This window comes from Lepus europaeus, chromosome 18, assembly GCF_033115175.1.
Source record: "Lepus europaeus isolate LE1 chromosome 18, mLepTim1.pri, whole genome shotgun sequence".
NCBI lineage: Eukaryota > Metazoa > Chordata > Mammalia > Lagomorpha > Leporidae > Lepus > Lepus europaeus.
This window is the reverse complement of record NC_084844.1, coordinates 66,562,374-66,576,330: the sequence shown is the minus strand read 5'-3', so window position 1 is coordinate 66,576,330 and position 13,957 is coordinate 66,562,374. Positions and strand designations below refer to the sequence as shown.

General features: G+C 47.2%; 2 pseudogenes; one reads left to right on the top strand and one right to left on the bottom strand.

Moving 5' to 3' along the window:
- The first annotated feature begins 745 nt into the window (after positions 1-745).
- Positions 746-2,691, top strand: LOC133746933 (protein-L-isoaspartate O-methyltransferase domain-containing protein 1-like; annotated as a pseudogene).
- A 4,147-nt stretch (positions 2,692-6,838) lies between these two features.
- LOC133746932 (nucleus accumbens-associated protein 1-like) lies at positions 6,839-11,699 on the bottom strand (annotated as a pseudogene).
- Between the last annotated feature and the right edge of the window lie 2,258 nt (positions 11,700-13,957).

Below are 13,957 nucleotides of genomic sequence, written 5' to 3'. Positions count from 1 at the left end.
ACGATTTTAATTTTAATTTTCCATGCTATACCTTCAAATGTATTAATATCTGATTATCATTTTCATTATTTTTTTTGACTGGTAGAGTAATAGACAGTGAGAGAGAGACAGAGAGAAAGGTCTTTCTTCCGTTGGTTCACTCCCCAAATGGCCGCTACAGCCAGCGCTGTGCTGATCCAAAGCCAGGTGCCAGGTGCTTCCTCCTGGTCTCCCATGTGGGTGCAGGAACCCAAGCACTTGGGCCATCCTCCACTGCCCTCCCAGGCTCCAGCAGAGAGCTGGACTGCACGAAGGGCAGCCGGGAATAGAACCCAATGCCCACATGGGAATAGAACCCAATGCCCACATGGGATGCCGGCACCACAGGTGGAGGATTAACCAAGTGAGCCACGCCACAGGCCTGATTATCATTTTCAATTCATTTTTGCCTTTTTAATTTTATTTTTAAATAAAGACCAGTTAACAATTTTGATCATTTTGCTCTATTTTTTCATGTGTATCAACATGACATGTAAAATCTGTTAGCATGTCCTGATTAATAACTCTTACTGTAGTTCACAATACATGAACAAAAATATCTTTTGTGATGTATTCTCTTGAAAAAATAAGATGAAAGTGCAAGTCATTGAGATAACTTTTTTGAAATGCTCATTATAAAGAGGAAGCTTTAGCTGCAAAATCATTTTCCTTATTCCTTCCTGAAACACAGATAGTGTGTTGGTAATACAGCAGCTATTATGTATCGATGAGGTAAGAATATGGAGAATATGACACATTGTCAGGATCATGTCACTGCTTACACTCTCAACTACCATATTAGCCCCAGATCATATAGTTTGGTGAGATTGTTACAAAGAAAATGATTTAGATAAGCCCATGAATTCAATTATCTATTATACTCAATCAGGTTTATTCTTAGTAGAAATAATTTTTTTTATTTTATTTAGTAAGCATCATTATTATCAATCACCCTCCTTATCTCTTACCCAGGTTGTAACTTATGGTACTTCAGTCTCCAACAAATGATGCATGAAGTTTCTCTGGTATTAAGGAAAAGACTTCCCAGTGTCTGACGCCCCTCACCTCAGCCCAATCCTAACATTACTTCAGGAGTATAACTTTGAGAAATATTTACCAAGTCATATAGATATCTTGCAGACTATAATTTTTAGTCTAAAATGATGTTTGTTCCTCTTCTCTGTTCTATTAGAAGATACTATTGATTATAATTCATCTAAACCAAAACAGCAGTGTCATTTTTACTTCAGTATAAATTTACTTTTGTTTTTTTTCTTTTTCTACAATAAATGAAAGTGTAGAGAAAGCAATTTTAAAGACATTTCTTAAAATGTTCCCTTTAGATTAATGAATAGATGGCAGTCAGAAAGCTAGAGAAATTAAGAAAAGATATAATTAAACAAATACCTATGAGGGAGCATACTAACACTTGCCTGTTAATTATCCATGTTCAATTCCTGCTAGTAATGCCTGGCTCATTTTAACATTAATATTTATCCACAGAGTAATTGTTATCTTAGGGTGACTGTTGTAGCACTTTAGGTTAGCTGACACTTAGAATGCACACATCAATCCACCTTCCTGATAATTCACTTGTGAGGAAGCAGATATTGGGTCAACTAGATGGGTTCCTGCCACATACCTAGGAGACCTGGCTGGAGTTTCTGCCTCCTGGCTTTGGCTTGGCCCAGCTGAAGCTATGAGGGTATTTGGGGAATGAAGCTGAAAGGAAGATTCATCCTCATTCTCATTCCCATTCTCATTCTCATTCTCATTCTCATTCTCATTCTCATTCTCATTCTCATTCTCACTCTCATTCTCATTCTCCTCCTTTCTCTCTTCTTTTCAGCCTTCTCCTCCTCCTCTCCCCCTCCCCCCCTCCTTCTCATCCTCCTCCTTCCCTCTCCTCTCCTCTCCTCTCCCCTTCTCTACCATTCTGCCTTTCCAAGAAATCATGGGATTGAGTTTCATTCAGATGTGGTGGAGTATGCCAGGGGAAAACAGGAGAGCTTCATCAAACTTAGTGATAGCTTTGATAAATTTGAGTTGTGTGATCCTGCGTTTGTGGTTGGTAATTGCCTCCAGAGAGCATCTGACAGTTATCAGTATGATCAAATTCTTGTGTTGCTGGGGTCCAGAAAGACCATGAAAGCTACATGAAAATTTTACTGAACATGGGAGGCCTACTAGTCATTTCTGTAGAAGATCAGTTAACACAGATTATGCAAACTGAACAAAACACTTGGAAAAGTAAAAATATCCTTGCTGTTTCATTTGCTCCACTTGTGCAGGCAAGAAAGAATGATTACAGCAAACCTGATTCTGTGGGACTCCCCCCCGCCCTGTGCTCTGAGGAACCTGCGGGACTTGTCCTGTATTTACATTCACTGCACTTAGAAATTTCATAAATGATGAGACGCAGGCCAAAGGGATTCCCCAAAAGGCTCCACCCAAAATGAAAAGAGAATGAAACAGAATTAACACGTAGGTCTTTGGGGGTAATCAGCTTATTCCTCAGCTTCTAGACAGTGAGGATCACAAATAAGAGGAGGAGAAAGGCCACAGCAAAACCATGAAGCCAGAAGGGGCTCCTCAGAATTTACTGAGAAAATCATGAAGCTGCCCCTCCCTGAGTCTTTAAAAGATTACTTGACATATTTTAGAGACAAATAACAGATTAAGAAGAAAGAATGCCTACTGATAATTCCTGTAGTGTTGAATATGTAGCATTTTTTAGTTGAAAGAATTATTCCTTTCATCAGAGTGGTGGGGGAAAAGTATAACCTGTTTCTGTCAGTAACAGAAATGATGTATTCAGTCATTTAAAAGGATCCCTTTTATAAAGTCTATTTTTCTTTAACTCTTGGGAAAATGCTGTTTTGTCTCAGAGTGATTTGAAAGTGGAATGCAACCAGTCAAGACATTGTGTCCTATAAATTGTTTTCTGACTCCTTACAGATTTATAGGGGTAAATGTTAGATATAATTTTATATAAGGTTTAAACCATTGTTAAGCATATAAATTTGATTTGAATTGCAGTTATTTTATGTCCTCTATGAAAGTCCCTTATAAAGAAATAAAATGCTTTGTAGACCTATTTACCTTTTTTTAAAATATTTATTTATTTATTTATTTATTTATTTGAAATTCAGAGTTACACAGAGAGAGGAGAGGCAGAGAGAGAGAGAGAGAGAGAGAGAGAGAGAGGTCTTCCATCCGATGGTTCACTCCCCAATTGGTCGCATTGGCCAGAGCTGTGCTGATCCAAAACCAGGAGCCAGAAGCTTCTTCTGGGTTTCCCACATGGGTGCAGGGGCCCAAGGTCTTGGGCCATCTTCTACTGCTTTCCCAGGCTGTAGCAGAGAGCTGGATCATAAGTGGAGCAGCCGGGTCTTGAACTGGCACCCATGTGGGGTGCTGGCACTTCAGCCCAGGGCATTAACCCACTGCACTACATCACTGGCCCTGACCTACTTACCTTACTTTTGTTGCAATCACTATTTCTGAGTTGCTGGAGACATATTCCAGGCAATATATGAGTGCAATAATAATGCAACATAACAAGTAATTTAGCTTTTAAATAAAACACAAATTTCATGAAATTTTACAGTCCTGCAACTTTTACTTTTGAATAAGTTGACCAAAGACCTGTGAAGGGGTGGGAGGGGATATCTGCTTCTCTCAGAGAGACTTTTAATAGCACAGCAAGTGAATATTAGAAAGTATACATTTACCACAACTCTTAGTTTGTATGGACCCTTTACATTTTCAGTATTTAAAGTTAATGAGATCATCTTGACTCTCTCAAGATTTCAAGGTCTATTAAGGATTGTTTTTTCTGTGGTTCACTGTATAAAGTATTTGGTTTAAGAGCTCCAGTGTTGTGTGTGACTCTTAGCATAGACAGTGAGTGAGTGAATGAAATAAGCATGTGTGACTGCCACTTTCCTGGAAAGCTCTGAATTTCAGGGCTACAGCAGGTGTGGGTAGCAGATGCACTTCAGTAAATGGGACTTCCAGTTTATCTGAATATTTATCTTTTACAAAAGGGGGGTGCAGAGCTTACAGCATTTGCTTTGGATCTTTCTAGTATAAGAAATAATCACAGAACTTGTATGTAGACAACTTCCATTTTGAAAAGCCAGTTCAGAATCACAGTATAAACTTTGGGATCTACAACATGCTCATCTAACCACTCACTTTTTAACGTGTTTTTTAGCAAAATTATAATGGTTTTATTTTTTTGCTTAATATCATGTACTTAATGTACTCATTATGTGAATTTTGTTATAGCTTATCAGTGATAAAACTGGCAGGAAATGTCATTATGACTTTGTTTCCCTAGGAAGGCATGTAAACAGTCATGCCTTGATAAAAAAGTATACACTGTAACCTGCCACTTAATGTTAATATGGATTACATATTTCCAAAGGGAAAAATGTGACGGTATCCCCACCATCAGCATTATTATAATCATTATTCAGATTTGCTTAAGGAAATCCAAGCATTGCATAGTAAATAGATTTTTATTTCTCTACTAAGTTACAAATATTGATTCAAAAATCTCAGCTCTAACAACACTACACATCTGAAAACAAGCAGTTCAAATAATGCAAGCATGACATCACTCCATATAATTGAGGATGTTTTAGCAATGTGAAGGACAGTATCAGGGAAAGTACTGCTCCCAGTGGCTGGGAGTAGGCTGGGGGTACCACTGCATTTTACCTATGTGATTGTTAAGCTGGTACTAAGAAATGCTTCATAGTATTTCTGTCTAGGAAACAGCTTCATATCGTTGTCATCTGTTGGAAATGGTCATTTGATTTGGAATCAAGTGCTTGTTTTAAAAGTGTAGCTGTGAACATGTTTTTATCTGGAAATCCTGGGGAGATTGGAAAGAAGGGACCCTCAAAGAAGGAGGTACCTCTCTCGGAAGGGAGGAGAGAACTTCCACTTTGATTATGGCCCTGTCAAAATAATGTCAGAGTTTATGGACTCAAAAGGCTTTCCATAGCCATGGAAGCCCGTGACAAGAGCCTCGGGTGATCACTGACATGATAAATGAGAGTGTCAGTTGTTAAATCAAAACAGGAGTCACTGTGCATTTGCTCCCCATGTAGGACCTCTGTCTTTAATGAGTTGTGCTATGAGAATTAACAGTAAAACTTGTCTTCAGATGGTACTTTATATGTTGTGTGTGGGTGGCTGGGTGGGTGCAAACTGTTGAAATATTTACTTAGTATAGAGTTGATCTTCTGCATAAAACAATTAAAAATGTGTCTTAAGAATGGGATGGGAGAGGGAGTAGAAGGTGGGATGAGAGTGGAGGTGGAAGGGCCAATTTGAGGGAAAGAACTGCTATATTCCAAAAGCTGTACCTATGAAATCTATATTTATTAAATAAAAGCTTTATTAAAAAAAAGAAGACATCCAGTTTGAAAGGGAACTTCTGGAATGACAGATGGAGGGTCTCTGTAAATAAACTTTTCCATAAAAAAAAAAGAAATCCTGGGGAGACTTAGCCATCTTTTGTCCCCCTTCTCCCCCTAATTTTATTGGAGCTGGTGTCCAGATATGTAAAAGTACATGTTTTTAAATAATGGCTTTACTATTTAGGAGAGCGTTTTGCTAGGCATATTTGAAGAATGACTTTTTCATAATGTCTTTCATTCTCTCATCCTTGTTAGAGTGTACAGATTTTTCATGATCATTGAATACTTTTTGTCATGGAAATGTATCTTTCGTGTTTTTAAGTGCATTCATTATACAGTTGTGATGTTATCATTGACTTTAAAGTAGCGGTAGAAATAAAAAAATGAACAAATAATTTTTTAGAAATTTTATTTACTTTCCAAGTAGAGTTATAGACTGAGAGAGAGAGAGAGAGAGAGAAAGGTGTTCCTTCCATTGGTTCACTCCCCAAATGGCCGCTATGGCCGGCGCTGCACCAATCGGAAGCCAGGGGCCAGGTGCTTCCTCCTGGTCTCCCATGCGTGTGCAGGGGCCCAAGCACCTGGACCATCCTCCACTGCCTTCCCGGGCCACAGCAGAGAGCTGGACTGGAGGAAGAACAACTGGGACCAGAACCGGCACCTAAATGGGATGCCGGCGCCGCAGGCTGAGGATTAACCAAGTGACCCATGGTGCCAGCCCCAAATGAACAAATAATTTTAAAAAGAACATCCAATATACCAGAAGGAAAAACTGCTGTTTTGTATTTTTGTGCAGGAATTAAGGCTGAAAGCAGTTTGAAAAATGATTTGTTTACTTTTGTCTGGAATAAAATTGCTGTAACTTTCCCAGTGCATTTCTGAATTATTTTATAAGCCTGAGTGCTCTATCAATATAATTAAAACAACACAGGAAGTCAGGCACAACCCAGGTGATCCTTACCATCAAGGAGTTGAGGAAATGTTGATGGTGGCTTAGCTGCTGAGAGTTGGTTGGGCTTTATCAGCGGAATAGACAGTATATCATCAAAAATTGTGCATTTTGATGCTGTTATGCTCAAAGAAAAGAGTTTATCCAAAATTTTGTTATTTGAGAAATTATCCTCTTTTACTTTATGCCCACAACACAGATACAGTTGAGAAAAAAAAAAAAAGTCCACTAAATGTAGAGAACATTGTTGCATCAGTAACTCAGAGAATCAGCTGAGGTCAGTGAATGAACGTAGGCTTTACATTAACCCCAGCAATTCAACTTCCGGTCATAGCTAGCAATGCTCTGGAGTAGGTGTAGAGAAGCCATCTAAAAGGGTGTGGTGCCCTGGTGGTGACAGCACCGGGGTCATAACCTCTGACCTTGCTCTGACCAATCAACATGCTTCCCTCCCCGTGACCCCGGCAGCACTCCCGGGCCGCCCTCCTGTCCACGTCAGGATCCTCCCCTCAGCTGCCTTCTGCGGGAGGCCGGCCTGGCCGCTCACCCTGGCCACAGTCATGGGCGCTGTCTGAAGGCCGCGTTGGCGCTGAATCCGGAGGTAAATCTGGGAGCGAGCTGTCGTGGTGGGGCGGGGGGCTGGAGGGTGGCGGGGCGCTGTGGGGACGGGGTGCCCTTCTTTGAAGAGGATGCCCTCCTGCTTGGCCAGCTGCCCGGCCTCCTCGCGGGGCCCCTGCTCGCTCACGGCCAGCTGCAGCATCTCGTCGTCCATCACGCGTGGCTCTATGGAGTTGTGCAGCCGGCTCATGTTCCCTGCATGACAGGCACTGCTGAGGTCTCCCCTGTTTTTATTCAAGATTGATTTATTTGAGAGGCACAGTTACAGACCGAGAGAGAGGGAGAGAGAGAGAGCAATCGATCAATCGATCCTTCTTCTACTGGTTCCCTTCCCAAATGGCCACAACAGCCAGCGCTGGGCCAGGCCAAAGCCAGGAGTCTGGACTCCATCCGGGTCTCCCACGTGGGTGGCAGGGGCCCAGGCGTGGGCGTGGGATTCGGCAGCCCTTAGGACACCGCTGGGGCACCCACATCTCGTGCTGGTGGTGCCAGGGTTCGAGTTCCGGGAGCTCCAGGCTCCCGCTTCCTGCTAACAATGCACACCTGGGATGGGGCGGGTGCCGGCTCAAGTGCTCGTGGCCCCACCGCCCACGCCGGAAACCTGGGCTTTTGAGGTTATCTGGGGAGCACACTAGTGGACCGACCTCTCTCCGCGCTGTCCGCCCCGGGTCTCCTCTCCTCTCAGGCACCAACTTCCGTCGTCACAGCAACAGTGTCCCCCGGTTGCTAGGGAACCAAGCGCAGCCTCGCAGTCCCTAAGGGGAAGTTAAGAGGTAGACATTCTGGGTGAAAGTTGACGCATCACGTGATCAGTTCTCGGGGCGGGGAAATCCTAACACACCAACCAGGTTTAGAGAAAACAAACATTTACCCAATCAGCTCTTTCTGTGGGCGGGGATATTCGTGGATGCACCTCCTTTCCTTGCCCTGGTTTGAGTGATTGACTCGTCCTTTATCCAATAATTCTAAGGATTCTCTAGCTTGACCGGTATATGGACGAATCAACACGAAAAGCCTCTCTTTCGGAGGCGGGCCAGAGGAGGAGCCGCTGTGCCTGACTGGGACTCCAGGGACCTAGCTCGCTCTCCGGCCAGTCGGATGCCGAGGTGTGTGGAGCTTCACTGAGGTAGAGGCGAAGGCCAATCGGATGAGGGCTGTGTAGGCGTTGCCCAATAGAGACGCGACAAGGGGGAGTGGCCAAGGGCCCGCGGCTCCGCATTCCTGAGGGTAGGCCGGGGGCGAGCCTCAGTCAGGTGGGGACCGCGGCTGGGGACAGTGGAGACCCGGGCGGGCAGACTGGGCGCCCCGTCCGCCGCCGAGCTTTCCGTGCAAGATGGAGTTCCTTCTGGGGAATCCGTTCAGCACGCCGGTGGGACAGTGCCACCTCCCGGTGTCCCTGAAGACCACTGGGCTCTGCCACCTGGCACTGGCGCTGCAGAGGGCCCCCACCGTGGGAAAAGGTGGGGAGGGAGGAGACCCCGGTTCCAGAGAGCCTGTCCCCCTGCTTAGGCCTGGAAGGAGGGGCACACCTGGGCATGCCCACTGTCCTCTGATTGGCTGGATTCCCCCGCTCACCCCTCCGGGCCCCAGACACTTGCCAAGTGACCAGGATATTGTGCTTTGGGCTCAGCACTGGGGCGGGGGTGGGGTGGGGACTGAGGGGCTTGTGCTTTAGCAGGGGGTGCCGACTTTCCCCCCACATACACACTCGGGGTGGCTGGGGGCTAAGGCGCGGGCCAAGCTGAGAGAACAGAGCGCCATGACTCCCCCCCAAAGCAGGCTGGTGGTGACACTGTTGGAAGGGTATAGTGTGGGGCGACCCCCACCGGTCCCCCCCGCACCGGAACCTCTCCTAAAATGCTTCGCCTGGAAAGCGAGATCGGCGGGCACAAGGGGTACACAGAGTCAGAGCCAGGGGGCAAAAAGGCTGGTAATGGGGGGGTGAGAGGTGTGGGGGTGGAGAAGAAGCCTCCGTGTGCACATGCACACATACACACACTCCCATACACACACACTTGCCCTGGGCAAGGAGAATGACAGGAATGGTGAGAGAGAAAAACTGCCAGCAGCCCAAGCAGGCCCTGCTCTGCCCCTGGGGGAACCAGGCTCACCCAACCAGCCAAGGCCAGGGACTTCCCTTGAAATACAGCTTGGAGGGGGGAAGTTGAGGGAGGGAGGGAAACAGGTCAGACCAATGGGGCCCGTGTCAGGAACACGCAGCCACACTCCACACACAAGCACATGCACTCTGCCTGCCTATTCAACACATGCCCCCCCACCCCCATATCCTGCCTTCTACAGTGTGTCCCACCCCCACTGGGGACCTGCAGGTGGGCTGGTGGAGTCAGACTCAATCTGGTTGGTTTGAAAAATAAAAGGAAATCTAGAAAATGTTTTTAAAAGTTATGTACATGGGTAAGGGGCTGGGGGGCCCTGTCCCAGGGTGGGATGGGGAGTGGCAGGGCAGGGGCGGGAGGTGGGGAACAGAGGGGAGGACAGCAGCCCCACCGCTCCCAGCCTGCTCCCTACCCGCCATTCCAACCCCAGTCCCACTCTGCCCCTTTTTACCTTCATTCAAGTTGCATGCACGCATGCACACACACACACTCACACACATACTCCGCTAGCCCAAGGTGAGGATCCTTGGCTGAGGATCTCCCTCCCTGCAGCTCCAGGGGACACGGGCTGGGTGGAGGGGTGAGAGCAGGTGCTGAGCCGCCACCCCCAGCCACCTTAGGCTGCTTGTGGCATTGCTCTGAGCCTGTTGGCTCCACTGTACGACTGGAAGTGCCTGCAGTCTTCCTGCCCCAGCACCCAGGCTCAGGGACTGAGGAGGAGGCAGGATGGCGCTTTGGAGGCCTGGAAGCACTGGGGGATGGGTGGGGGTGGGGAGGGGTCCTGAGAGCCCCCTTCCATCCCAGCAGAGGCTGAGGAAGGACTTCTGCCAGACAGGCCCCTGCCCGTGCCTGGATTTGTGGGGGGGGGCATAACACTTGGGGTGAGGGAAGGGGTGCCCTGTGTGGAAGAAGGAAACCAGGGCCTACCTGCCCCCTGCCCGGTCCCACCCAGCAGCTCACCTTGGGGAAGGGGCTGGGACAGGGGAGGGGGACCCAGGAGCATGCAGTGCCCCCCATGGGGCCTGGGGAGTGACAGACAGTAGCTCCTGACCAAGGTGTGTGTGACAGGACAGAGGGGTGGGGTGGGGGAGTGTGGCGGCCCCCCCAGGTGGTGTGGGGGAGTGTGACAGCCCTCCCGGGGTGGGGTGGGGGAGTGTGATGGCCCCCAGATGGGGTGGAGGAGTGTGAAGGCACCCCTGGGTGGGGTGTGGGGCGCAGTTACTGCAGGGCCTCCCTCGCCTAGGGGCTGCCTCGCCCCATAGCTGGCCTGCTGGAAGCCATACTCCCCGCCGGCTCCATCTTACCCGAGTCGCTGATGCAGGCAGTACAGGGGCGCCCTCGGGTGAGCAGCTTCAGCTTGGGCATCCAGCTCTGGCGCACGACCCGGAATGCATTGGGGCACATGCCAGCCGCGATGGCATTCCTCTCGCTCTCCTTGAAGTTCTGGCGTGCAGGGCACAGCTGTCCAGTGGTTTGCTGGAGCCACAGCTGGGGGCCAGTGCGTTCAGGTCAAAGGAGGTGGCAAGGAGCGGCCACAGCAAGACCTGGTGCCGGGTTCCTTAGCTGCACCCTCTGATACACACCTTGGCGCCTGTCACCAGCTCCTGCTTCTTGGAGCGGTCACCCTCGTCCTGGAGCTGAGGGTGTCAACGGGTGCCAATCTAGTCAATGAGCTGGGCCGGAAGCAACACCAATCTTGCCGCACCTGGATCTGACTTGGTGTAGGCGCTCCAGGTGCCCTGGCTCCTGCGCTCCGACGTGCTGGGCCCACTCCCCATGCCCACTGCAGCCACCACCACCACCACCACCACCACCACCACCCCCCCGGCCAGCTGCCCCGCCCACCCCCGCGGCCAGGGCCACCCCCATGGGCTGCGCGGCAGCCACCACGGGCCCGCTGCGGGGGCTGCCAATTGGCCGCCAGGTACAGCACCGAGAACTTGGCCATCTTGCGGTTACCACCACTGCCGCCGCAGCAGCCCCCAGCCTCCTTGGAGCCACCGTCCCACAGCAGCTTGGCCACGGGCGTGCACTGCACCTAGTCCGACTCCTGCTGCTCCGTCCTGACCTGCGACACGAGGGGCAGCGGCAAGCTGCAGGCCGGCCAGCCAGAAGTCTGCGCCACGGGGCTCTGTGGCTAGGATGAGGGCGCCCCTCTGCATGCAGGCCCTGGGAGTCGCAGCTCCGGGAGCTCGCCTTCAGGAAGAACTTGGCGCCTTTCTCCATGATCTCCTGGATCTGCAGGAAGCCCGCCATGTCCGTGAGCAGGAATTGGTCCCCCATGTTCGTGCTCAGTCGACCCGTGTAGCAGGAGCTCAGGGGTTGCTGGAAAGACTGCGGCTGCATGGCCACCAGCAGCTCCACCATGGTGCTGCGGCTGCTGCTGCACAGGCCCCGGGAGTAGGAGCTGCTGCCGACCAGCCCAGCCCGGTGGGCCTCGAAGGACTGACCCCTGATCACCACCAACACCTCACAGGACAGGCCCTGCAGCCGCTGTTCGCTGAGGTGCTCCAAGATGCCGTGGCCGAAGTTGGGGATCTCCACCTGGAGGCTCTGCGCCATGGCGGTGGCTGCGCCATGGCCAGGCTCTGAGCAGGTTGGGAGGGGGGGGCTCCGACCAGCTCCGCAGCGTGGCTGAGCCCGGCCTGTGTTCCGGGTGTCCCCTGTGCCGGGGCCTCGGCCTCCGCCTCCATGGCCCCCATGGCCTCCGCCTCAGCAGGAGCGGCGGCGGCCACTCATTGTTAAATTTAATTGTTTTAAAAAATGATGTACAAATGACTACATTATGTGCTAATACAGGACTAGAAAATATTTGAATTAATGTATATACTTTTATACCATTTTAAAAGTACGATTTTAAAAATACTATCCAAATAGGAGAAGGAATATCTAATTATAATTAATGGAAATATGAGAAGTGTAAATTAAGTAAATCCGCATCAGACTGTAAAGTGTGGCACCAGATATGGGTAAGCTACAACGTTAGGAGTGCAGGTGCCAAGATCAACAGGTTAAACACTGATGTTATCTATAATTACCTCGTGTAGCTTAAAACACAGGTAATGAGGAAACTCAGAGTCTCTAAAAGGCAATTAGAAACTTTGTTTCCTGTACCAGGAATTTTTAAAACTTACTTTTATTTAAAGCTTTTTTCCCTCCATAATGAAACATCAGGGCACGTCACTTACACATTTTAAATACATATAAAAACAGAATGCACAATTATCAGCCTAATACAAATATCTTCATATGTCTAGATGAAACATGTTCCCATATGAGGAGGCCCCACTGGAACAAAAGCAAAGAACACTTTCCTGCATGAGGGACTGACTGCTAAAGTTACGATGATTTTAGGTTAAGGTTTGAACTGAGAAATCCTGAGATTCCACCTCAATATCCACAAAGACATAAAGAACTGAATTAAAAAAAACCTTGTGGACTGTCAATATAATGCCTGATTTTGTACAAAAACATATTTTTCCTTCAAAACTAAAATTTAGCAGTTTCTAAGGTCACATTAAAGTTGGGAAATTCAATTATTCTTTTATAAAAACAATCAAGAAAATGTGCATAAGTTTAACTTCATGGAATGTTTTACCTCGTTTTTAATTTCATAAAACTATAAAATATAGTGGATCATTATGTAGTTTTTTTAAAACAGGATCAACATTTAGGAATGAGGTGAGGAAAGGGCACTGTACTAGGAAATCTCTGTGAAATTATCTGAAGTGAATAAATTTTCTATTCTGTGGTCTACTGTGATTTCTTTTGATTTTTTTCTTGATTTACTTGAGAGACAGAGAGATATAGAATGAAACAGAGATAGAAAAAGAGATGTCCCATCCACTGGCCCATTCCCCACATGCCTGCACAGCCAGGCCTGGACCAGCCTAAAGCTGGTAGCCAGGAATTCAATCCACAGCTCCAATATGGGTGGTAGGGACTCAAGTACTTTGGGCATCACCACTGTCTTCCAGGATCCACCTTGGCTAGAAGCTGAAATCGGGAACTGGAGCTAGGGATCAAATCTAGGTACTCCAATGTGAGATGTAGGCATCTTAACCGATAGGCCAAATACTTGCCCCTAAAGGCCTTTCTGATATCATTAATACATAAGGAAGAATTCCCTTCTTTGAGACGTTTCTCTGCATATCTCCCCCACTCTCTTCTTACTGCCATCCTACCTCATTTATGTTGGTATGTAGCATAACTGACATAAGCTTGATGTCTAACTTTCTATAACAAGGTAAAGAAGTGGCCACACAGTTTGTAAGGTAAGCAGTACAGAAAAGGAAATACTTATACAGTCAAGAACAAATTATTTTCCAACAACTTAAAAATAGTCATTTATTTAGTAAAATCCCAAGTCCTAATTAAAAGGTCATTTTATCTCTTTTTTTAAAGCTTTTATTTAATGAATATAAATTTCCAAAGTACAGCTTATGGATTACAATGGCTTCCCCCCATAACTTCCCTCCCACCCCCCAACCCTCCCCTTTCCCGCTCCCTCTCCCCTTCCATTCACATCAAGATTCATTTTCAATTCTCTTTATATACAGAAGATCAGTTTAGTATATATTAAGTAAAGATTTCAACAGTTTGCCCCCATATAGCAACACAAAGTGAATAATACTGTTGGAGTACTAGCTATAGCATTAAATCACAGTGTACAGCACATTAATGGAAGAAATCCTACATGATATTTTTTTAAAAATTGATTAATTTTCTATGCAATTTCCAATTTAACGCCAAGTTTTTTTTTTCATTTTCAATTATCGTTATAGTCAGGAGATCGATTCAGTATATACTAAGTAAAGATT